Genomic DNA, 25,381 nt, shown 5'->3' with positions numbered 1-25,381 from the left:
GGATAATTGCTGACTATATAGGATAGTGGTAGGCAGGGTAGGGGACATTGGATCTAATCGCTTCTTGTAAAGACTTTCAAATAACCCTCTGGTTGTCAACGCGTCCTCACCCCTGGTTTCTTTGGTACTTGCCTTCTCTAATTCCGAAGGTTTTCCAGCTCTCAGCCAGGCAATATTTCCTGCTTCTCACCAGTTTCCCCTCTGCCATAAGTGGGATAAACCTTTCTCTCATTGCTAAGCCATTTACAAGTCACCCATTCATGCTCCCTTTTCATGTAACAATATTGTTTGGGGTTGTACAAGTCTTCTGCTTTCATCAAAGATGGAATTTGGGTTTCAGTTTCTCCTTGTTGTTTGGAATGATTTTGAAAAGAAATGAAAACGAAGCCACCTTTTCTCTATGATTTTAAAACTGGAAGCCTTATTTTGTTTTGACAAAAGTTACAACTCACAGAGAATGTGTCGCAGATAGCAAACTTTTATCTGGGCAATAATGCTGCATCAAAATACATAAAAACAAAATATTTGCTATTCATGGAGAAATTGACAGAATTAGAATGGTGGTGAGGAAGGTATTATACTTCTTTAAATCTTCAACAGATCAAAAGGCAAAAATAGGGAGGTTGAAGATCTGAATAATGTAATTAATTCATTTGATTTAAAAGATATGTTTCACAAAAGATCCTGAATAGCCAAAGCAATCTTGAGAACGAAAAATGGAGCTGGAGGAATCAGGCTCCCACACTTCAGACTATACTACAAAGCTACAGTAATCAAGACAGTATGGTACTGGCACAAAAACAGAAATATAGATCAATGGAACAGAGTAGAAAGCCCAGAGATAAACCCACGCACATATGGTCACCTTATCTTTGATAAAGGAGGCAAGAATATACAATGGAGAAAAGACAGCCTCTTCAATAAGTGGTGCTGGGAAAACTGGACAGCTACATGTAAAAGAATGAAATTAGAACACTCCCTAACACCATACACCAAAATAAACTCAAAATGGATGAAAGACCTAAATGTAAGGCTAGACACTATAACACTCATAGAGGAAAACATAGGCAGAACACTCTATGACATAAACCACAGCAAGTCTTTTTTGACCCACCTCTTAGAGAAATGGAAATAAAAACAAAAATAAAAAGTGGCACCTAATGAAACTTAAAAGTTTTGCATAGCAAAGGAAACCATAAACAAGACAAAAAGACAACCCTCAGAATGGGAGAAAATATTTGCAAGTGAAGCAACTGACAAAGGATTAACCTGCAAAATTTACAAGCAGCTCATGCAACTCAATATCAAAAAACAAACAACCCAATCCAAAAATGGGCAGAAGACCTAAACAGACATTTCTCCAAAGAAGATATACAGATTGCCAACAAACACATGAAAGAATGCTCAACATCACTAATAATTAGAGAAATGCAAATCAAAACTACAATGAGGTTTCACCTCACACCAGTCAGAATGGCCATCATCAAAAAATCTACAAACAATAAATGCTGGAGAGACTGTGGAGAAAAGGGAACCCTCCTACACTGTTGGTGGGAATGTAAATTGATACAGCCACTATGGAGAACAGTATGGAGGTTCCTTAAAAAACTAAAAATAGAACTACCATATGACCCAGCAATCCCACTACTGGGCATATACCCTGAGAGAACCATAATTCAAAAAGAGACATGTACCACAATGTTCATTGCAACACTATTTACAATAGCCAGGACATGGAAGCAACCTAAGTGTCCATCAACAGATGAATGGATAAAGAAGATGTGGCACATATACACAATGGAATATTACTCAGCCATAAAAAGAAACGAAATTGAGTTATTTGTAGTGAGGTGGATGGACCTAGAGTCTGTCATACAGAGTGAAGTAAGTCAGAAAGAGAAAAACAAATACCGTATGCTAACACATATATATGGAATCTAAAAAAAAAAAAAGGTTCTGAAGAACCTAGGGGCAGGACAGGAATAAAGACGCAGAGGTAGGGAATGGACTTGAGGACACAGGGAGGGGGAAGGGGAAGCTGGGACGAAGTGAGAGAGTGGCATGGACATATATACACTACCAAATGTAAAATAGATAGCTAGTGGGAAGCAGCTGCATAGCACAGGGAGATCAGCTTGGTGCTTTGTGACCACCTAGAGGAGTGGGATAGGGAGGGCGGGAGGGAGACGCAAGAGGAAGGAGATATGGGGATGTATGTATGTATATAGCTGATTCACTTTGTTGTAGGGCAGAGGCTAACACACCATTGTGAAGCAATTATACTCCAATAAAGATGGTAAAAAAAAAAAAAATCAAAACTGCCAGGAGTAAAAGAAAAGTAGCCAAGGGACTTCCCTGGTGGTCCAGTGTTTAAGACTTCACCTTCCAATGCAGGGGGTGTGGGTTCGATCCCTGGTTGGGGAACTAGGATCCCACATGCCTCACAGCCAAAAAAAAGAAAACAAAACATAAAATAGAAGCAATATTGTAACAAATTCAATAAAGACTTTAAAAATGGTCCACATCAAAAATATCTTTAAAAAAAGTAGCCAAAAGAATAATTTCTTGATTAGATTTGGAAATGGTAACATGTATATAATATATAATGCATATATTTATAAAATATCTACCTACAGGCATATATATTATATATATAAAATGCATACATATATATTATATATGTGTGTTTATATAATGTGCATATGCTATGTATACATATATTAGTCTGTGTTTTAAAAAACTGGGGTATAAATTACACATAGTGCAATTTTAAAATCTTAAGCTTGATGAATTATTTTTTGTTGAGGTGTGGTTGATTTGCAATGTTGTGTTAGTTTCTGGTGTACGGCAGGGTGATTCAGTTATACATATACATATATATCTATAATTTTGCAGATTCTTTTCCATTATAGGTTAATGGAAGATATTGAATATAGTTCCCTGTGCTATACAGTAAATAAATAAATAAATAAAAGATATGTTTCAAACTCTGTACTTCACAGAGAATAACAAGAAACAAAATACAAACCTCAGTGATGGATCCACGACCACATGAGAATGTGTTTCATGATGAAGTTGGCATTTCATATCAGTAAATAAGGGGTAGATTATTCAACAAATGGTGTTGGGAAAACTGGCAAATGATCTGGAAATAAAGAGAAAGAGACTAATGACTTTGGTCTTTTAGTTATTGTTGCCAATTCTTGGCAGGCGGTTTGACTACTGGGGCTTTCCCCAAACAGTCCTCGTTCCCTGGTCTTTTGCACGCCACTATAGGGTACTTTCTAGGCATTCCAAAGAATAATCAGAATTAAGCCATTTGACTTCCTCTGGTGACTTAAATGGCTGTGCTATTTTGAAAGCCAAGAGGTCCTTCATACTTTGCCCTTCTTAGGTGATTGCCTTGCATGCATTTGATAGCATGGAACTAACTGCACATTGGATTCTTCCACCATGAGTTTGGAGGGGCTAGTGCATGGGCTGAGAAGGTTGGGAATCCCACATTACTGAGCAAAGGTAGCTTTCTATTGTCAAGCCATCATAAAGCCCTCTAATGCTGTCTGAGGACTCTCGTGGGGCTCCTCCAGCTATTCCACTGCCTTCTGAATGCTCGCAGCTTTGAAAAGGCCTTCCAGAGAGCCTGCCTTCTTTCTGCATGCCCTCTCCCCCCATCCAGAAGGGATGTGCAAAATATTTATCAACTTTCATTGTGTCATTGGCACCATGAATGATGGAATATCCTTTAGTCTAGAAACTAGGTGTAATTAACCAGCCAGACCTGTGCATAGTAGGTGAACATCAGCTTTTTCTGTACCAGAGACAGTCCTCCTACAATTCTCCCAGGAGCATTTCCCCCGAACTTCATTTTGTTTGAGGTGTTATAGTCTCTCTTAATTTTTTCCTCCTTTATCCCTTTGAATTTATTGTATGGTTGTCCTTGCCTCCTCTGACATGTCTGCCTGATAATAATTTTCCACGTTTGATTTACTATGCAAGTCTCTTGAGCCAGTACATTTCCGGAGGGGGCAGATGCCTCTACTGGCAGAATAGAGAGGGGTGTGGCCAGGCACATCTCCAGTGGCTTCCCCATTTTGGAAGCATCTTTCCCTTGCTTTTCCTAAGCTAGAGCTCTCTGCGAACAGGGCTTTCTCTCTTCCCAGTTACTCAAAATCCTCTCCCATTTGATTATACCACCATCTCTTAACCCTAAGAACCCATCTGGATGTTCTGTGTTCTGATGGCTGAAAAGCAAAGAGGATAAAAGTGAAGGATCCCACAGGAGATTTAGAGCCAAGCCCGGACGTGGCCAGTACTCCTTCTGCCCACACTTCACTGGCCAGAACTCAATAGCGCGTCCTCTGACCACTGTCAGGAAGGCTGGGAAATATCATTTAACTTATTGACAGAAGGAAGAAGTGGGTTCGTGAGCATCTCATCAGCCTCTGCCTCACTATTTTCTCCATCCTGCGGGATGTGGTACATGTTCTAAATTGGTGACCAATCTGTGATAGTTCTTCTTTCCTTTTTATGTAAAGGAGCATTTCCATCGGAGTAGCCATGTTCTTCTTTTAGGCCGCTTGTCCTTAAACCTTGAGATGCATTGGAATTGCCTGGAGAGGCTTGTTAAAAACGCACATTCCTGGCGCCACCTCCAGGAAATTCCCTTTTTCCATGAAAGTTTGGAAATAATGTCAGCCAGAACGTGACAAAAGTTTTCAAAAGTTGCACTGGCCAAAATGTTAATGGTGGTTGTCTTTGGATTATGGGTGATTTTCTTTTTCTTTCTCTTTGTACTTTCTAAGTTGTCTGATATGAACATGTGTTATTTGTATAAATAGGAAGAGGAGAGGCTAATTTGTTAAAGTTAATGGATGGACCTTTCTTGTCAAGGCACTAACTTGACACAGTACTAGTGTCAACTAGTACACAGTACTCTCTCTTTTTAAAAAAAATCCGTAAAACAATTTTAGCAGCTTTACTGAGGTATAATTTGCACTCCATAAAATATGCCCCTTGTAAGTCGCCAATTTTTAATACATTTAGAAAGCTGTGCAACCATAACCTAATTCAGATGTAGAACATTTCCATCACCTGGAAAGGTTCCTGCCTGCCCGTTTGCAGTCAACCCTCACTCCCACCTCAGCCCAGGTAATCATCGATCTTCATTCTATGTAGATTTGCTTTTCCTGGGTATTTCACGTAAACTGAATGATGCAATGTGTGGTCCTTTGTATCTGACATCTTTCACGCACCATAGTGCTTTTGAGGTTCAGCCATGTTGTGACTTGTGTCGGTAGTTTCTTCCTTTTGATTGCCAAATAGTATTCCAGTGTATGACTACATAATACTGTGTTTCTCCATGCACCAGCTGATGGACATTTGGACTGTTTCTACTTTGGGGCTTTTATGAGTAATGCGTCTATGAACATATGCCTACAAGTCTTTGTACAGATATATCGTTTTGTTTCTCTTGAGTGGATAGTTAGGAACTGAACTGACAGATCTTTTAGGAAGTTTAAATTTAACTTGTAAAGAAACGGCCGAACTCTTTTCCAAGTGGTTATATCATTATGCATTCCCACCAGTAGTGCTTTAAGATTGCAGTTTCTCCACAATCTCTCCAACACTTGGTATGTTCAGTCTTTTGGATTTTAGCTATTTTAGTAGGTGTATAGTTGTATCTCATTGTAGCTTTAATATGCATTTCCCTAATGACTAATTGTGTCGAGCAACCTTTCATGTGTTTATTAACCATTCATATAGTTTCTTTGATGAATTGTCTATTTAATTACCCATTTTTAATTGGGTTGTTTGTCTCCTGATTGAATTATGGGAGTTCTTTATATTCTGGAGATAAACCATTTTTTCAGGTATGTAATTTGCCAATATTTTCTCTCATTCTGTGACTTTTTCTAACTTTCTAAACAATGTCTTTTCAGAGAAGACTTTTTAATGTTTAGTGAAATCCAATTTATTAATTTTTATCTTATGAATTATGCTTTTGGTGGCCTATTTAAGAAATCTTTGCTTAACCAAAGTTATAAGATTTCTCCTGTTTTTTCTTCAAAGGCTTTTATAGATTTAGCTCTTAAATGTAGGATTATAATCCATTTTGAATTGATTTTTGTTTATTATGTGAGATAAGGATCTAAGTTTAGCTTTTAAAAAAATATATTGATATCCAATTGTCCCAACATATTTGTTGAAAAAACCATCCTCAAAAAGAAAACACAGGGCTTCCCTGGTGGCGCAGTGGTTGAGAGTCCGCCTGCTGATGCAGGGGACACGGGTTCGTGCCCCAGTCCGGGAAGATCCCACATACCACGGAGCAGCTGGGCCCGTGAGCCATGGCCGCTGAGCCTGCGCGTCCGGAGCCTGTGCTCCGCAACGGGAGAGGCCACAACAGTGAGAGGCCCGCGTACCGCAAAAAAAAAACAACAAAAAGAAAACACAAAACATTGGGGTAAAATATACATAGCAGAACATTTACAATTTTGGCTAAAATTTTGAGTGCAAAATTTTCTTAGTGTACTTTTAGTATAGGTTGTTTTTTTTTTTTTAGCGTGGTTCATTGGCATTAAGTGCATTCACACTGGGAGTTCCCTGGTGGTCCAGTGGTTAGGGCTCAGTGCTTTCACTGCCATGGGCCTGGGTTTGATCCCTGGTCAGGGAACTAAGATCCCACAAGCTGCACAGCGCAGCCAAAAAATAAATTAAAAACAAAAAAAGTGCATTCACATTGTGCAACCGTCACCACCATCCACCTCCAGAGCTATTTTCATCCTCCAAAACTGAAACTCTGTACTCATTAAAAACAATAACTCCCCATCTCCCCTCTCCTCCAACCCCTGGCAACCACTATTCCGCTTTCTGCCTCTATGAATTTGACTACTATAGGTACCTCATATTAGTGAGACCATGCGATATTTGTCCTTTTGCAATTGACTTCTTTCACTTAGCATAATATCTTCAAGGTTCATCCATGTTGTAGCGTGTGTCAGAGTTTCCTTCCTTTTTATGGCTGAATAATATTTCATTGTATGTATAGCACATAGTTTATCTATTCATCTGTTGATGGACACTTGGGTTGCTTCCAATTTGAGGTTATTGTGAATAATGCTGCTATGAAATAGGTGTCCAAATATCTGAGTCCCTGCTTTCAATCCTTTTGAGTATATACCCAGAAATGAAATTGTTAGATCATCTGGTAATTCTATTTTTATGTTTTTGAGGCACCATTATATTGTTTTCCATCGCAGCTACATCATTTTACATTCCCACCAGCAGTGTTCCAACACATCCTCACCAACACTTGTTATTTTCCATTCTTTTTTAAATATTCAGGTCATCCTGACGGACCTGATTTAAAAAACATTATTTTTGACTCCCTCCTTTTTAGGACACTTTTTCACATGGCTTTGAGAAGTCCAAATGGCTATATTTCTTACTACCTGCTGGCCATCCTTCTTATTCTCTTTGGATGTATTCCCCTCTTCCCCCTGACCTAGCACTTTAGACTTCCTCTATGCTCCATCCTTACACCCTAAAGAATTTTAAAAATCAAAACCCATAAATACTGTATCACTTATATGTGGAATCTAAGAAATACAACAAACTAGTGAATATAATATAAAAGAAGCAGGCTCACATGTTTAGAGAACAAACTAGTGGTTACCAGTGGGGAGAGGGAAGGGAGGAGGGGCAACATAGGGGTAGGGAAGTAAGGGGTACAAACTATTAGGTATAAAATAAGCTACAAGGATATATTGCACCACATGGGGAATACAGCCAATGTTTTATAATAACTATAAATGGAGTATAACCTTTAAGCGTTGTGAATCATTATATTGTACACCTGTAACTTATGTAATATTGTACAGCAACTATACTTCAATAAAATAAATTAAAACCCAGAATTTTAATTATGAACACATCCTGAATTTACCTGACAAACTCTCCAGTCCCAATCTTCACCCCAAATTCTAAATGTGAATATACAGCTACCCGAACAACACTTCTACTTTCACCCCTAATAAGCTGCTGAGAGCTGAGATATCCAAAGCATATTCTTAATTTTCACCCCAATTCTGTTGGGCACCCCCGCAGTAAAGGGCAACATCATTTACCCATTTGCTCAGGACACATATCTTGGATTGTCTTTCACTCAGACCCTCATCCCATTCAACAGAAAATCCTTCTAACCTACTTCAAATACATCCTGAATCCAACCACATCTCACATTCTGCACCACTGGCATCTCAGTGCATGCCATGTTAACATGACACACAGACCTGTAACATCCTCCTACTGGTGTCCCTGCTGCTCCTCTCCTCTCTTACCCCCCTACGGGGAGAACTCCCCACACAGAAGCCAGTGCAATCCTTTGAAAACATTGACCAACCACATTCCCCCTGCTCTCAATCCTCCAATGGCTTCCCTTGACCCAAGAGCATTCAAAATCCTTACCATGGCCCTCAAGGCTTACAGGATCTCAGCTCTGGCTGCTTGTCTGGTCTTGTTTCTCACCATTCCTGCTCATGGCGTGTGGCCACACTGGCCTCCTTGTCCTTCCTTGAACGTATCAAGGCCTTGGCCCCTGCTGTTCCCGTTCCTGGCACGCTGTTTCCCTAGATATTTGCAGAGCCCCCTCCATCACTTCAGTCTGGTCTCTGAACACACTTCATTTCCCCAAAGAGGCTTTTCCTGATTAGCCCTTATAAACAGTCACCCTGTCCCATCCTGCACTATCATTTTACTTCTGCTTTATCTTCCATCCCAGCTCTTATCATTATCTGACCCAACACTGTATAATTATGGGTCTGTTTTCTCCCAGTCTTATCCCATGACAGCACAGACATTGTCTTTTCTGTTTATTTCTCTATTCCCCAGCACCTAGAATAGTGCTTAGTCCCTGAAGATTTTATATTATCTTTTTAAAAACTAAAGGGAATTCCCTGGTGGTCCAGTGGTTAGGAATCGGCGCTTTCACTGCCGTAGCCCGGGTTCAATCCCTGGTTGGGGAACTAAGATCCCGCAAGCCGTGTGGCACGGCCAAATAAATATAAATTTTAAAAATAAACAAAGAAAAAATTTGAGGCTCCCAAGTAAATTTCTCTAGGAATCAGTATTAATAAAAGATTTCCCTCTTTTTGTTGAATGCAGAGCTTTTACTTTCTGGTTACATATTCAATAATTATCATACAAAATGTCGGTCTAAGCCCCGTGTCCTGACATTCTAAACTCCTTTCTCTCTTAATACTTGAAAAATCTCCCTGAGTACATCGCTTTGCTCGTTCTTCCCACTTGAAGTCATCGACAGGACAGCCCTGGTTTCCAAGCCTCTACCTCGATCTGTTCTCAGGCACAGCATCTGTGCCCTGCAGTGGGAGATGGAGAAATCCCAGGAGTGTTGCTACATCAGGAGACTGGCTTCATTATTATGCATCCCCAGTAAATCCTAAGCATGACTTATGAGACTCCTTTTAGGGTGATTAAAAGAAAGAAAGAAACTAATGAGAAGATCACACACTTCATTTGTAGCAAACATTTCAGGCAGTTTTCTTCCAAGATGTTTATAAAAGAAACCCAGGGGAGTGAAATGGGTCTCTACATCTTGATACCCTGAGTCAGAAAATTCAAGAGACCATATATTGACATCTTAGAGGAGAATGAGGGATGTCCAGTGGAGTTGAAACATAGTAATGAATGGTGTGTGGCGGACGGTAGTGTGTGTGTGTGTGCATGTGCGTGTTGGGTGGAGAGCTGATGTTGGGGAAAGATGAGAATGAGGGTGGGCGGTGGCCAGGCAGTAAAGCATCTACTAGAATCTTCAATGGTGAACTGTTGAAGGATTTTAAGCAAGGACATGCTTTAATGAAACTTGCATTTTGGGAAGATCCTTCCAGTTGCAGCGTGGAGATAGAGGGCCACACCAGAGACATCAAAACCAGTGACAAGGTCATGGTATTTCAGGGGAGACATAAAGGTAGCAATGAGGACAGAAAGACATATATTAAAGTGGTAGAAATGACTTCATATCCTGGAATTCCAAGGTGCAGAAAGACATTTGAAAGGATTCCAACCTCCGAAGAGTAGCACATTGGCCAATGTGCTCCCTTGGAGAGATACGCAGAAGATGGAGAATTACAGCTTTATTTATTTATTTTTTGACTGGTTAGCTAGTGAAATTACATCTTTGTTTCAAGATTTTTTAAACAATTTTTATTGGAGTATAGTTGCTTTACAATGTTGTGTTAGTTTCTACCGTACAGCAAAGTGAATCGGCTATATGTACACATATATTCCCTCCTTTTTGGATTTCCTTCCCAGTTATGTCACCCACAGAGCACTGAGTAGAGTTCCCTGTGCTATATCGTAGGTTCTCATTAGTTATCTGCTTTATACACAGTAGTGTATATGTGTCAATCCCAATCTCACCATTCCTCCCACCACCACCCCTTCCCCCCTTGGTGTCCATATGTTTATTCTCTACGTCTGTGTCTCTATTTCTGCTTTGCAAATAGGATCATCTATACCATTTTTCTAGATTCCACATATATGCATTAATATACGATATTTATTTTCTCTTTCTGGCTTACGAGAATTATAGCTTTAGATCTTTGGTTACCTCTGCAAACTCTAAGAACTTTCTCAGGGCACTAAGGTCTACTCTCTGCAGATAAGATGAGCAGAGAATAGGTTCTCCTTAGGTTCTGATGATATGGACAGGCCTGTGTGGCCCCCTCAGGACCGTGACCTATTAAAAGAGCTTTCCAGCAGGAGACAGAAAGTGCAGTTTTCCAAACCTACTCAGTAAACCTTGTTCTCACCAATTTTCCTCAACCGTAGTAATGAGGGCAGTAAGCCAGGGAGAGATGGATGCCAGGAGAATCCTTTAGCATCCTGCCAAGCAAAGCAGTGGACCAACTTTGAGATGACAAAACGTTCGATGCAGACAGGCCACTGTGCTATCAGAAGCCCGGCTGCAAGCCCACCATGGCGCCTCCAGAAGCATCACACAAGCCCATTCTCCGCCAGGGCCAGACCCGGGACCTTGCACGGATCTCCGTCTGAGCTGCGATTTCCTGCCAACCAGTCTTTCCTAGCATGTGCCTGCTGGAATAATCTGTCCCAAACCCACACGCTGGAGGCTACTGAGTTGTTTTCTTTTTAAGAGCAGAACTTCATACCAGACAGCAGCCCTATGCGACTATTCTCCATCTGCCGACTCTTCTCCACCAACCTCCAACAGATTCTTCTCCATCTTCCTCTGCTCTGCTCTGTATCACGTATCGTCCCAGGCTCCCTTCACCTTTCTCTGCTCTGCTCTGCTCTGTGTCCCATATCGCCCCAGGCTCTCTTCTCCACCTTTCTCTGCTCTGCTCTGTGTCCCATATCGCCCCAGGCTCTCTTTCCATATGGTTTCTGATTGGGTTCAACTGATAGGAAATTTGGGCAAGAGGTTGGAAACCGGAGGAAAGGGAGGTCAGGATACGTCTTCCTTTCATCCTCCCATCTCGGGCACTTCAACTTTGGCTTCCCTCCACGACTGCAGCCCCCCAGGTGGTCCCTCCTCTACTGTTCCAACTCCTATGGGCTCTGCGAACAAACTTCCTCCCCATGTTGGCTTCAGTCCCAGGGATGGCCATGGCTTCTCTCTGCTGCTGGTGTCTGGGTATCTCCGCATCCCTTTTTGTCTCCCAAACCCAGGCTAGCTCCCTGGGAGTGGCCTCTTCATGTATTTCTCTTCATCTGAACCATCTGCAGTGAATTCGATTTCCTGCAGAGACTCTGACAGAGTACAGTTGCCGTGAACCATGCTTGTCACCCACAGAGTCCGTGCTGCTTCCCGTCCTGTTGAACTTGGGCATTGTGAAAACTACGGCTTAGTACTCCAACTCATGTTGGGATTCACGTGCTTTCTTCTGGGCGTCCACCTATAAAGGTTTGTCCTAATCCCTTAAAAATACACACATGCGTACTTGGCGATTCCTCGGCGGTTTTGCATCCTTTCTTGGCTAAAAGGACTGGCCTCAGAGAGGTCTTCACAATTTCCCTTTTGAATCTGAGATGGACTCCCCAGTCCCCTCTCAAGCCACATCTTTATTTTCCTCTACCACGTGTCGAAAAGTTGATCATCCGTGGCGATGATGCAGTTCCGGTCTCTTCTAGGGTGAAGATTTAGTCTGAGATGAACTGGGAGGTTGCACCCTAACCTGAGCTATTCAGAAAAGTGTCCCCAAATGGAACTCAGATCCCGACTGGGAACGCCCTGCCTGAGCAACTGACCGAGGTGTCTGTCTTGCTTGTGTCAACGGGGTATAGAAATCAGACCCTAACCAGCTTCCACAAGAAATTTCATCAGCCCTAACATGCCATGATTCTTACAGACTTAACTAAAGTTTCGGTGAGTCACAGAAAGCAGTAGCATTCCATTGTGCCCACATTCTGCCCCTCATTCATCTTCTTTCTTCTGCATAACTTCTTCCTCCCGATTTCTCCCCAGAGGCTCACGATTGCCCTTCCTAAAGCAGAGTAACTTCCCTCTGCTGAAGATTTAGCGCTTGTCTTAGATCGGGTTTCCTGGATGGAGACTCTGAGACAGAGAAGTTGTATGCAGGCTTTTTAGCCAGTAGCCTTGGGAGACACAAAAGAGTGAGAAAAGAAGGAGGCAGTGGTCAGGAGGAGATCGAAAGAAAGGAAAGGGGCTAAATTCCTCTCTGACAAGGAGTCAGTAGCAACTGTTGCATTATTCAAGTTGAAACTTCAGGAAATCCAGGTTTTAAGTGATTCTCAAAAGACTTAGAAGTGGCTACCGGTAGAAGGAAATAGACAGTATGGCTTCCACATGAGGCGAAGGACAGCAAATTAAAGACAACACAGATGCTCTCTAAAGATCACCTTGTTCAAACTGCAGCGCGCGTGCAAATCACCCGGGATATTTTTAAATGCAGATTCTGACTCAGTAAGTCTGGGGCAGGGCCTGAGACTCTGCATTTCTAACTAACTTCAGGCGATGCTGCTGACCTGCAGCCACACTTGTGGGAAGACACTGATGACGACAGTGAGATCACATACCCGCAATCTCTGCAAACCCTGCTCGATGCACTAGGCTTCTCTGAGTCCCCAGACGCACTCCGCAGTTTCCTACCTCTACGCCTTGGGTCACACTGGCTCTCCTATTGGGAATGACTTTCTAGGCACCGCCTCCACTGTCAGAATTCTACCAAGTGACCCAGGGCAAGGTCTATTCAATTCATACTTGCCCATAAAGCCTCCCTGATCCCCTAAGCTAGTTGATCCCTTCTTTCACTAGAACCTTGCCTTACGGAAGGAACTGCCCACATTCTACCACATCTCAAGCTGTCTGTGCACAAACCTGTCCTAGTTTGCTCAGGAATGTAAGGATCTCAAGGTAGGAGTTCTGTAATCTTCAACACTGTTCACTCATAATACCAAATACAGGGCTTCATTAATATGCAATGTTCTACATCGTTAGTTGAATTAAGTTGAGAAAGACTGAAGGCATTGGCGAGAAGTATATGGAAGCAGGAAAAACTTGAAGTGCCTTCTCCAGTGATAACTTTTTTGGCTACTTGATCTATTATTGCCCCTGAGATCTCTCAGGAGAATTGGCTAGTTAAGGTGGTAAATCTACAGCCAACTGATAAAAGCAGACAGTTTGTCCTGCGTGCCAACCAGTCCCTGAACCCGCCGATATGCAGAATGTCGGGGGGTGGGGTGGGGGGAGGAGCATTCTGCTGATTGACTGATTTCCCCATCTTGAAACCATTTGTTTGGTTTGATTATATACATACACAATAAATATCCGTCCACAAAGCATCAACTTCCTTAAAATTTATGAGCTATTTCTTCTATTCCCTTACTAACACATTTTCATTTTTCTCTGTCCTCAGTTTCTGGGACAAATCTCAGCCTATATTTAAAAAGAGCTGAAAAATGAAAACAAACAGCCCAAGATATGAAAGCCATTCAAATGAATCCACAGTTTATTTTCATTACATTTAATCAGACTACTTGGGGACGGATGCTATTACATCAACTGATGACAGGGGAGAAGGCTATTCAACCTCTATTCTGTTCTCTTCTCTTCTCCATTAGGGAAATTATCTTCAAATCAGGAAGGCTAGACTAACCATGAGTATGAGATGGCTTAAGTCCCAAATAGGAAGAAAGCCACCTAGAGGACTCATCATCAGACTCAATGAATCCAAGGGACTCACGCCTTAGAAACTGCAGCCTCGAAACCAAAAGCATGTGCAGATGTTACTGAAGAATCAATACTTTCTCTGAACAATTATGATGGATGAGGTAGGTGACAGAATGTCGAGAATGTGTAAACACTGACCTGGTTTTTTTTTGGAAATGGGAGAAACTGAAATCTTTAAAATAGACATCTGCTCCCCAACAAAATCTCATAATGGATTATTTACATGTAATTCATTCCTTACATTACAATTATTTGTGAGCTGCGGTTAAAGAAACTGAAAATAACTGAGAATCAGAATAGGATCCCTTTAGAATCAGGCAAAACAAACCTCCTTTTCCTTTGAGTAGAATCCCTGGTCTGGAAAATCAAGGAACTAAAAGATCAAATATCTGTTATCTCAGGAAAAGATGTAGCGTAGATTTGATTATATTTCGGGGGCTGATAAACTCAACCAAACGCACTGCTGGTCAAGGAGCAATGTCAAAAGTCTCTAGGAACATATCACGGGGCTCTGTTTCTTACCCATTTCTGTTGAGCACATACCGAATGGTGAATTTTCAGAGGCATGTTGTAAGGTGGCCTCCCACGGCCCACTCCTGGCCTTTGCTTTTACAACTTCAAGTCATCCATTAGTTCTTGCTTAAATATTAACTCTCTGACTGTGACCCTCCCCGCGATTGCTGAAGCCCCCCCCATTCATACGCTTTCATTGCATTATGCAATGTTTAGAACCTGCGGGTTTTGCAAAACTTTCGCAAGATTCCGTTTCTTTATCAAACACCTTTCATCACTTCTTCAGATTCTCTTTTCTTAGGAACGGTGGGTTTACCAGGATGATGGACTGGCAGTGCTAACACTGAGGAAGTCCTGGGTGAACTGGGGTGAGTTTGTCACTCTAACCTGAGGAATCCTTGCCTCTTCATTTGCTGTTTTAAAAAACCAGTAAAGGGGGCTTCCCTGGTGGCGCAGTGGTTGAGAGTCCGCCTGCCGATGCAGGGGACACGGGTTCGTGTCCCGGTCCGGGAAGATCCCACGTGCCGCGGAGCGGCTGGGCCCGTGAGCCATGGCCGCTGAGCCTGCGCGTCCGGAGCCTGTGCTCCGCAACGGGAGAGGCCGCAACAGTGAGAGGCCCGCGTACCGCAAAAAAAACAAAACAAAACAGTAAAGGTTAATAAGTCTGCAAAAATTGAAGTTTATTATTTGGTGAGTTCTTTAAATAGCTTTGTTAGGGGAAAAGAAAAAAAAGCCTTTTGCTTTATTCACCATAGGTTTCAAAACAACTTTAAAGCACTATTACCATTCCCCAGTCCAGAATTGACCTGGGATATACAAAATTTAAGGCGTTAAGCTTTATTATCAATTTAATAGCTCTTCCTCTACAGTTAGTTTTTGCTAAAACAGTCCTGATTTTCTTAGGGTTGTAATATACCAAGCCCAGGCAAATCATGGATTAGGTCTGCTTGGAAGGTTTTGTAAAAGTTATTCCTTTGTTGATAAAAGAAGTGAACCATTGGAGGAAAGGTTTTGTTTGTTTTTCTCCCAGCCTGGCTTTCTCCATTTCTCCCAGCCTCTGCCTCATTCCTTTAAAGCAGTCTTGCTGCTTGTAGCAGCATCAACCATCTCTCAACCATCAAAACAACAAGCCACATACTGGGGTTGGCAGAACAGAAAGATGGGAAGAGCCTGGGCCTTGTCAAGATGGTTGAGCAGCTGAGCCAGTCCTGGGCTTCCCACCTGTAGACTCTCTGCTCTGTGAGATAACCAAGTGTTTTAAGCATCAGCCTCTGTAAACCAGGCATCCTGTTACTTGCAGCCAAAACTACTCCTAGCTTACAAAGCCCCCTTAACCTTACTTCTAGACCCATGCCTCAAGTAACTGCAGTGCAGAATTTGACCTCACCAGATCTAAAAGCTTGACTCAGTCCTTCCTCAAGGCTGTTTGTTTTCTTTTGTCAATAATAAGGTTATTTCAAATTCTATATTTGACCTATGCATTTATTAAGATATTTGCTGTACAAATTGCACATATTTATCATATTGGGAAGAAATCACTCCATAGTGATACCAGGGAAGGTATCATCAGACATGCTACTTAATGTAACAATCAGTTCCCAACAAATAATCAGTTCTTCCATGGAATAACTGGAATCCATAATGATTAAGGGTATGAAATGAAATCACAGATCCATCCATACCAAATGTGCATTGGCAGGGGAACGTACATGTAAAGATAATTCTTTAAAAGTGGGATATAACTTAAGTCAGAACAGACCCAAACAAGAAAAAAATACATCATACAAACCACGTAAACCCTCAAGGCTGACAAAGATAAGCCTTGCCAATTTATACTAACTCTTTGCAAAAAAAGTTCCACGGTTCGTTTTTCTGACAGCTGACATAATAAAGATTTAAAACTCTGAATAGGAGGGAGGAGGTCGTTTCCATCTGCGGTCATTACCTGATCCTGCCGATTTCAACTGCCAAGACTAACTCCATGGGGCACATACTTTTTAAATTTTTGATTAAAAAAAATCATTTATTATAGAATATTTCAAATCCAGAGAAGAGTGCAGAAAATAATATAACATACATCCATGTACTCACTGCTGATATGACAAATGTTAACATTTTGCCATTTACTTTGGGTGTTTGAAAAATAAAACTTTACAGAAACTCGAAAGTATCTGTAAGTATTCCACACAATCCTGTCTCCTTATTTTTTTTAATTATTTTTTTTAATTAATTAATTAATTATTTTTGGCTGTGTTGGGTCTTTGTTTCTGTGCGAGGGCTTTCTCTAGTTGCGGCTAGCGGGGGCCACTCTTCATAGTGGTGCGCGGGCCTCTCACTATCTCTCTTGTTGCGGAGCACAGGCTCCAGACGCGCAGGCTCAGTAGTTGTGGCTCACGGGCCCAGTTGCTCTGTGGCATGTGGGATCTTCCCAGACCAGGGCTCGAACCCGTGTCCCCTACATTGGTAGGCGGATTCTCAACCACTGTGCCACCAGGGAAGCCCCCTGTTCTCCTTATTTTTTTGATTTGTTTTTCATGGTGCCTGTCTTTGCACAATGAAACCACCTGCACATCTTATATTGAGGAAGCTGCCATAGAGAAGTCTGTCTTCAAAACACACTTTGGTTAGTAGAGTTAAGCAGAGATGCTGCTTGGCCTATGTGACGCCCTTGGTTCCCTTCTAATGCCTGATAATCCACATTTTGCATAACTGCCCAAACCATTAAGACCACATCTTTCTTCCTTAGTCTCAGCAACCTTCCAATAGACTGTGGATCAGAAAAGTTTTAAGTGACTTATCAGATTCCTGGTAACAGTGCCTGAGGCAACCCTCAAGGCCACTTAAGATTCGGGTCACCAATGCCAGTGTGTGTGCTGGGAGGCGGGGTTCCTACAACAAGCAGTTCTCCGACACCAGTTGTGTGTTCTGCAATTCAGCCCAGTTCTGACACTGTCTACCTGGAGATGGCGTCAGATCCCACAGTTCAGCCCTACCTGAACCGTAACCTGCCAAGGGCATGAGAGCTGAACCCCGCCTCTCCCACCGCCCCCCTCTTTCAGGAATATTTATTACAGCTCTGCTGGTTGTAAAGGGTCCTCTGAAGGGCACCTGGAGACTTTCAGGTGCAATTCGGGGATTTTGGAGGTCTTTAAAAAAATTTTTTTTCTCTTTGATCTGATACCACTCTCGGTGGATTAATGAGGGATTGTTTGGAGAAGCACCACCACTAATATACTAGTATAGAGAGATGACAGGTAGACAGATAGAATATAGAAGATAGATAGCTTTCTCTCTATATAATTCCATAACTCTCTCTCTGGTCTGTCTATCTCTATAGATATACCCACACCAGAGGCATGGCATGAATCTGGTCAAATACAAGCATGAGCTGGGCCCACGAGGATGAACAGAAACCCACAGCAGTTCTTGCAGCCTCTGAGCTGGGAGGGGTGGGCGTCTGCAGAAGCCGGACCCAGATCAGGGGGCTGAGCACCCACCCTTGGCCCAGGAGCCGGAGACGCTGCCGGAGGGGCCAGGGAGGGAGGAGTAGCTGCGACTGTGGCCTCCCGCGGATGAGGCGAGAGGGCAGAGCAGCGACAGCAGGTGGAAGCCTCCACGTGGCTGCCGTTCCTCCTCCGCCCTGTGTGGGCTCTGTGAGCCCATCCTCAGAAACACCCGGGAAGAGGAGTTCTGGGGAATACCATGCAGCCTCACCAAGCTGCCACGTCCCCGAGCCTCCAGGCTTCATGAGCTACAGGGACGTATCTTTGTGACAGAGAACGGGAAGACCTGATTTTTGCAGGTAGAGGATGTTCTAATCAGATAATTGGCCCTTCCAGCTCTTGTCTTTTTTCAAAAACGAAGGGCTACAGACTCCAATTAAAATTAGCTAACATTTCGTGAGTGCTTGTTATGTGCCAGGCACTGGGCTGAGCATCTTCTATGTAACAGCCTCCTCGCTGGCCTCCCTGCCTCCACTCTCGGGCCTCTACAACCCATCCTCCACACAGTGGTTTTAAAACATCAATCGGATCATGTAACTCCACTGCTATGGCACTCCACTCCATGGTAACTCCACTGCATGGCCACTCCATGGCCTCCCTTTACGCCTGAAACAAAGTCCAGGCCGTTTCCCCTGGTGCCAGGAGCTCTGGCCCTGTCTCCTTCTGCAACCCCATCTCTTTCCGTGGAAACGCCCTCCATCCAGCCTCATCGGGTTCTCCCTGTGTCTCAGAACATGAGGCTCACTGCTAATGTTTTGTTTGCTTAGATGGTTCTTCCCTGTTACCTTTCTTTTCATCTTTCAGATCCCTTTAAGAATAGGCTCTTGGGCTTTCCTGGTGGTGCAGTGGTTGAGAGTCCGCCTGCCGGTGCAGGGTACATGGGTTCGTGCCCCGGTCCGGGAAGATCCCACATGCTGCGGAGCGGCTAGGCCTGTGAGCCATGGTCGCTGAGCCTGCGCGTCTGGAGCCTGTGCTCCGCAACGGGAGAGGCCACAACAGTGAGAGCCCCGTGTACCGCAAAAAAAAAAAAAAAAAAAAAAAAAAAAAAGGAATAGGCTCTTTTTCAAGAGGAATTCCCTGATCAACATAGAAAGGGCACACATCCTTCTTACTGTAGCCCCATCACATGCTTTCTTTTCCTGAATAGAAGCATCACTGTCTGAAATGACATCACTCATTTCCTTGTCCTAAGTCTCCAACCCCACTAGAAGGTAAGCTTCAGAAGGACAGAGACTTAATTGCCATTCCTTCTTATGGGACAGAAACACTGCCCACCACCGACTGTGTCTGAATAAATATTTGTTGAATCCGTGATAAGTCTTCACAACAATACTAGAAGGTGGCAGTGTTTTGCCCTCAGTTTTACAAAGATCTGAGGAATCAGACAGATGAAGTCATTTTCTCAAGATAATCGGCTGTAAAGCCGTGGAGCTGGAGTCTGAACCCCTTCCTGTCTCTTGCCTCTCAGCCACTCTAAGATGAAAAGCTATTCTGAACAACAGCTCAAGTTATTCAACTATTCTAAAGTTACCAATTGTGTAGATATTCCCTAACTTCTTAATGGTTCAAAATAACTATTTCTTCTAAGAGACTTTGTTGGTCTTTTATAACCCCACCGCAACCAATACACACGCTAAACACCATTGCTCAAAGTTAGATGTTCTGGGGATGTTTTGTTGAGAGTTATTTTAGCAAAGGAGGGTGTCTGATTTGTCCTTCCTTAAATATCCTTGATTCAACTCCATTTTGACTTTGTTTCTCTTTCTTTTTGCATTCTGTTTTGAATGTATTCTATCTTGTATTTCAGGCTACCTTCAATCTTTCTTTATAAGGTGGGCCTACAGAACATAAATAGCTGAATGTGTATTCCTGAGGGATGTACTCAAGCTATATTATTCTGGGTAGCACTAACATTCAATGTAAGTAAAATAATGAGATAAAATTTGAGTTTCAGCATTAAGAAGTCAGAGGGTTAGCCATTAAAAGTGATGATCACAAAGACTGTAACACTGCAAAGATGCTGACAGTATGAGGTGAGGAGGAAAGACGGGTGCAAAATTTTACATTCAGTACTGGTCAGAACAATTCTCAAAAGAAGACTGGAAGGAAATTAAAAATGTACTCTATTTTGTACAAATCTGAAGTATGCAGATTTGAAATGGTGTGATATACAAATATAATATCTCACTTTACAAAATCAAACTTCATGATTACTCCATTTTAAACTATTACGGAAAATCTAAAACATACACAACACAAACAGAATAAGGTAACAAACCCCCATTCACCCACCACCCAACTTCAACAACTGTCTTCTGCCAGTCTGTTTCATCCCTGTCTCCACCTGTTCTCCACTCTTCTTGAGCATTTATTCGTTCAATTTACGTATGTTGAAATGCACAATGTATGATTTTGACATCCACGTAAGCCATTCCTATGATTCCAGAAATTTCCCTAGCATCCCCTTCTAGTTAATCTTACCCCAGCAGAGGAAACCACTGTTTTGAAGTTTTCCACAATAAATTCGTTTTAATTATTCTAGAACTTCCTCTAAATAAAATTATAAAAACCACACTTTTTTGTGTCTGACTTCTTTTGCTTCTTTGTTGCCTTCAAAATTAGTTCATCACTCTTTTCTGAAATAGGTTGTGTAAACTTGGTCTTATTTCTTCCTCAAATATTTGATGAAATTCTGTAGTGAAACCACTTGGGACTGAAGTTGTCTCCATGTTGAGGTTTTTCATAACCAGATTAGGTTTTTTTGGTAGATCAGAAGGCTGTTTTGTGTCCATTTTGATAATTTGAGTTTTTTAAGGAACTGGCCATTTCATCTACACTGTCAATTTTGTTGACATAAAGCTATTCACAGCATCCCCTTTTAATCCTTTTGATAATTATACAATCTGTAACAGTAATCCCACTTTCATTTCTGAGACGATCAATTGTGTTCATTCCCTTTCTTCCTTAATCAGTCTTGTTTGGGGCTTAGCAGTTTTGCTAATCTTTTGATCAAAAGAACTAACTTTTGGCTTTGTTGATTGTTTTCCAATTTCATTGTTTTCTGCTCTTATCTCATTATTCCTTTCTTTCTACTTATTTTCAGTTTATTTTCCAAGTCTTTATATAATTTCTGAAAGTGGACACTTAGACAACTTATTTTAGACCTTTCTTTGTGTCTAATATAAGCATTTACAGCAATAGATTTCCTTCCAGAAAGGCCTATGGTAAGGGAAAGAGAAAGGAAAGCCAAAGTAGTAAATTCCTTGGGTGAGCAAAAGGGACCGGCACTCAGGACAGCAGTGGAAGGATGCAATTTGGGCTAGTGGTGAAATGCTTTCTTCATTACAAAAGGAGGGGAAAAGGAGAAGGTGGGTAAAAATGAACACTTACAGATTTGCTGATGGGAAGTTGAGAGCATTTCTGCCTGATGACTTACATTTTCTCAGTAAGCATGAGGGGAGATCACCCACCAAGAGTGTGTGGGAGAGGAGAGGGTGGGGAAGGTATGAGCAGAAAGGAAACAATTGAAATAGTCATCTCAGGGTGTGGAGAAGAGAATATAGCAGTGAAGGCATGCATTAGGCAGAATGGAGGGCTGCCATGGGGATAACAGCTGTGATTTTTAAGGCAAAGAAGTTAACCTGGGTCTGTGATTTTCTACACAAAGCTCAGCTGCTCACGTGATGGCATGGAGAAGGCAGGAATGTGGGGTTCCACCATGGCTGGAATTTACCATGTGAGCAGGACAGTGAGATGAGGGGAGAGGTCAAGGGACTGGGAATATTTGCAAAGACGTGATTATTAAACTAATGAACCATGGTTTGGTAGCTGGGTGATTAGAAAAGTGAGGATAAGATTTGAAAGTCCCCATGAAATCAAAGGATTGTAGCATTGGGGGAAACCAGAGTAAAAGACCCAGAAATGTTGATTATAGGGTTGAACTCAAAGTTTGAGTTTTGAGGGAGATACGGTTATGGGGGGTGAGAAGGATTAGGTGTGACCACAGAAGACAGCAGATGATGTAGAGTTAGAAGATATCTTTGGCGGTGATGAATCAAGGGACTGAGGGGCCAGGGTGCTGTTTGGGTCATTGCCATAGATGTTCTTCTCATCAAGAATGTTGGCAGGGGTAGAGGGGACAGGAAGACTGTAAGACCTGACATCTTCAGTGGGTGATGGGCAGTGACTGGCAGGCTAATAGATGGCAGGAATGAGAAGCGAGAGAGAGTACGAGAGCTGTGTAGCATGAACTTGAAATAAGAAAGAGTTTTTGTAGGAGGGAGAAGAGCCAATGGTCTGGAGGTGGCCATGGCGAATTAGGAAGACACTGAAATTACTTCCTGACCCTGAAGGCCTCAGGCTGTGAAAGAAAACTCAACTCCTGCCAGAGTGGCCTTCAGAGACACCAGGGCTTTCAGAGGGTGTCCAGCACCAGATAAGGAACGTTTCAAGAGAAGACTGAAGTTAGAGGGGAGATAGCTGGTCTTAGAGTGGGTGTTCCAGAGGACACAGCGACAGGATTTAGGCAAAGCACAGGGCGGGAATATCGACCCAGATCTGCAAGTGCCAAAAGCTAGGACAAGACCGGGAAAGGGAGAGGTGTGAGAGATGAGCTGAAAAGGGTGGTTAGGGCCGCGGCTGCCAGATACGCCCTAGAATGTCTTTTATGGAGCGTGTATTAGTTTTCCACTGCTGCTATAACAATTTACCACAAACTCAGAGCTTAAATCAACACAATTTATTACCTTATAGTTCCGGAGGTCAGAAGTACAAAATGGGTGTCAACAGACTAAAATCAAGGGGTAAGCAGGACTGAGTTCCTTCTAGAAGCTTTACGAGACAATCCATTTTCATGCCTTTTCCAGCTTCTAGACACAGCTTGCATTCCTTGGCTTGTGTCATTTTCTTCCATCTTCAAAATCAGCCATCTCTTCTGTTCTGATTCTTCTGCCTCTCTCTTCTCCTTTTAAGGACTCTTATAATTACACTGGACCCACCTTGATGATCCAGGATAATCTCTTTATTTTAAGGTCATCTGATTAGCAATCTTAAGTCCCCCTGGCCTGGAACATAACATATTCAAAGGGCCCCAGGACTAGCAGACGGACAACTGTTTTTTTTTTTTTAAAGATTTCTCTCTTTAAAAAAAAATTATTTATTTATTTATTTTTGGCTGCATTGGGTCTTCACTGCTGCGCGCGGGCTTTCTCTAGTTGTGGCAAGCGGGGGCTACTCTTCGTTGCGGCGTGTGGGCTTCTCATTGCGGCGGTTTCTCTTGTTGTGGAGCACAGGCTCTAGGCACACCGGCTTCAGAAGCTGTGGCTCGCGGGCTCTAGAGCGCAAGCTCAGTAGTTGTGGTGCACGGGCTTAGTTGCTCCACAGCATGTGGGATCTTCCCGGACCAGGGCTCGAACCTGCATTGGCAGGTGGATTCTTAACCACTGCGAGGATGTGGACATCTTTGAGGGCCCATGATTCTGCCTACCACAGTATCTTGTCCAGGATGAAAGGATATGTGTAGCCACTTAAAGGAGCCATGCCAAGCAGAACAAGAAGTGATGGAAGCAGGGGAGGTGAGAGGGAGGTGAATCAACTGCTGCTTGGTTTCCAGGGAGAGAATCACAGTGGCCCAGGAACTGTTCCAAGACCTCAGCATCCAAGGATGGAACCATGCTGTAAAGCACTGGTTCTCAAACTTTACGAGCATCCAAATCATCTGCAGGGCGTGTTAAAACACAGAGTGTTTCTCCCTCTCTCCATTTCTGGCTCAGTAGGTCAGAGGTGGAGCCTAAAATCTGCATTTCTAACAAGTTCCTAGGTCATGGTGAGGCTGCTGGTCTGGGAGCTGCACTTTGAGAACCATTACCCTAATGTGCCCTTGCTCAAAAATTCTGTGATTGAAGATAATTTGTGAGTGTGTGTGTGTGTGTGTGTGTTGCATGTTGTGCTTTTAGAGCATGGATTTCAGAACCCATCTTGAACCCCAGCTCCAATACTAATTTACCATAGAACCTGTCTATTCCTTAGTCTCCACATCTGTAAAACGGGGAGAATGACAGTACCCACTTCATGAGGAAAGTTATGAGGATCAAATGAATTAATATCGTAAAGCATGCACTAATGCCATAAAAGTGTTAGCTATTATTTAAGAACTTGATCAGCCAAAAAAGAGGAAGAACTAGAGGTCTTTAAAACAGAAGGACTTGTATTCAGGGAATTGGTTACACAGGTGTTAGAAGAGCTGGGAAGTCAAGATTAGTGACAGTGGAGGTCACCGCTACTGTACGGGTGGGACCACAGAAGATGTTTCCAGAGCTCAGAAGCTGGGGCCATAGTGGGGGCCGTCCAGTAGAAGCAGAGTAGAGGGAAGGGTGGGAAAAGGTCTGCCAGCGAACTGTCCACTAACTTACTCATAGATCTTAGTTAGGGATAAAAAGAGAAAAAGGAAAACTCTTTCTGCAGAGTCCCCATAATCCCAGTTATCTCATTTGTTTCAGCTCAAGTGTAGTTCAGGCAATCCCCATTCATTTCCCTCTGTTGGAACGAGGAACTCAGCAACAACATTTAGAGCAGACACCAAGAGAACATCTCCTCCCACATACAATCTGCCCTTGTGCTCAGTTCTGCACAGGAGACGTCATGAGACCTTGCACACACACCGGAGTCCTCCTGGGGCTCTGAGAGTGTGTGCTGGGGCTCCCCGGGGAGAAGCCCTCGCCGCATGTGGAGGAGACCAGAAGGTACTTGGTGAGACGCAGCACGTGGAACAAACCCGAGAACATGGAAGGAGACAGTTTCAGGATGCGTCTGAGGCCGGGAGAATTGCAACGTCTGTCTCGTTGGTTTTCTTGAATACGCTTCAGGAAGATCATTTCTCTCCAAAGGGCTTTGCTGTGTTTCACGAGCAAAGTGTCTCCTTGTGTCACTGTGATGAGTCGCCATCGTAGGCTGTGAGGCATCTTTTACAGGGGCCATCATTCCTGATACTAGAGGCTCATGTCGGAAAACAGGGCCACGTGAATGGCACTTGGAGAAATGAAGACATTGGCATTGAGAATGCTGTCCTTCCGAGCAGCTGTCAAATCAATCTGAGTGAGCTGGGCCTGGACCTGGAATCAGGCAGACCTCAAGGTAT

At 42.8% G+C, this 25,381-nt stretch overlaps 1 protein-coding gene across 1 annotated transcript in view; it reads right to left on the bottom strand.

Moving 5' to 3' along the window:
• The window catches only part of ADPRM (ADP-ribose/CDP-alcohol diphosphatase, manganese dependent), a 379,713-nt gene that overhangs the window by 65,222 nt on the left and 289,110 nt on the right, over positions 1-25,381 (bottom strand). Inside the window, exon 8 of the transcript XR_007473556.1 lies at positions 3,029-3,145. The gene's annotated coding sequence lies outside the window, so the exon portion shown is untranslated. The remainder of the gene's footprint in view (positions 1-3,028; positions 3,146-25,381) is intronic.

The sequence above is a fragment of the Orcinus orca genome, chromosome 19 (assembly GCF_937001465.1).
Source record: "Orcinus orca chromosome 19, mOrcOrc1.1, whole genome shotgun sequence".
In the NCBI taxonomy this organism is placed as follows: Eukaryota; Metazoa; Chordata; class Mammalia; order Artiodactyla; family Delphinidae; genus Orcinus; species Orcinus orca.
The sequence above is the reverse complement of the archived record's forward strand: the minus strand, read 5'-3'. Positions and strand labels throughout refer to the sequence as shown.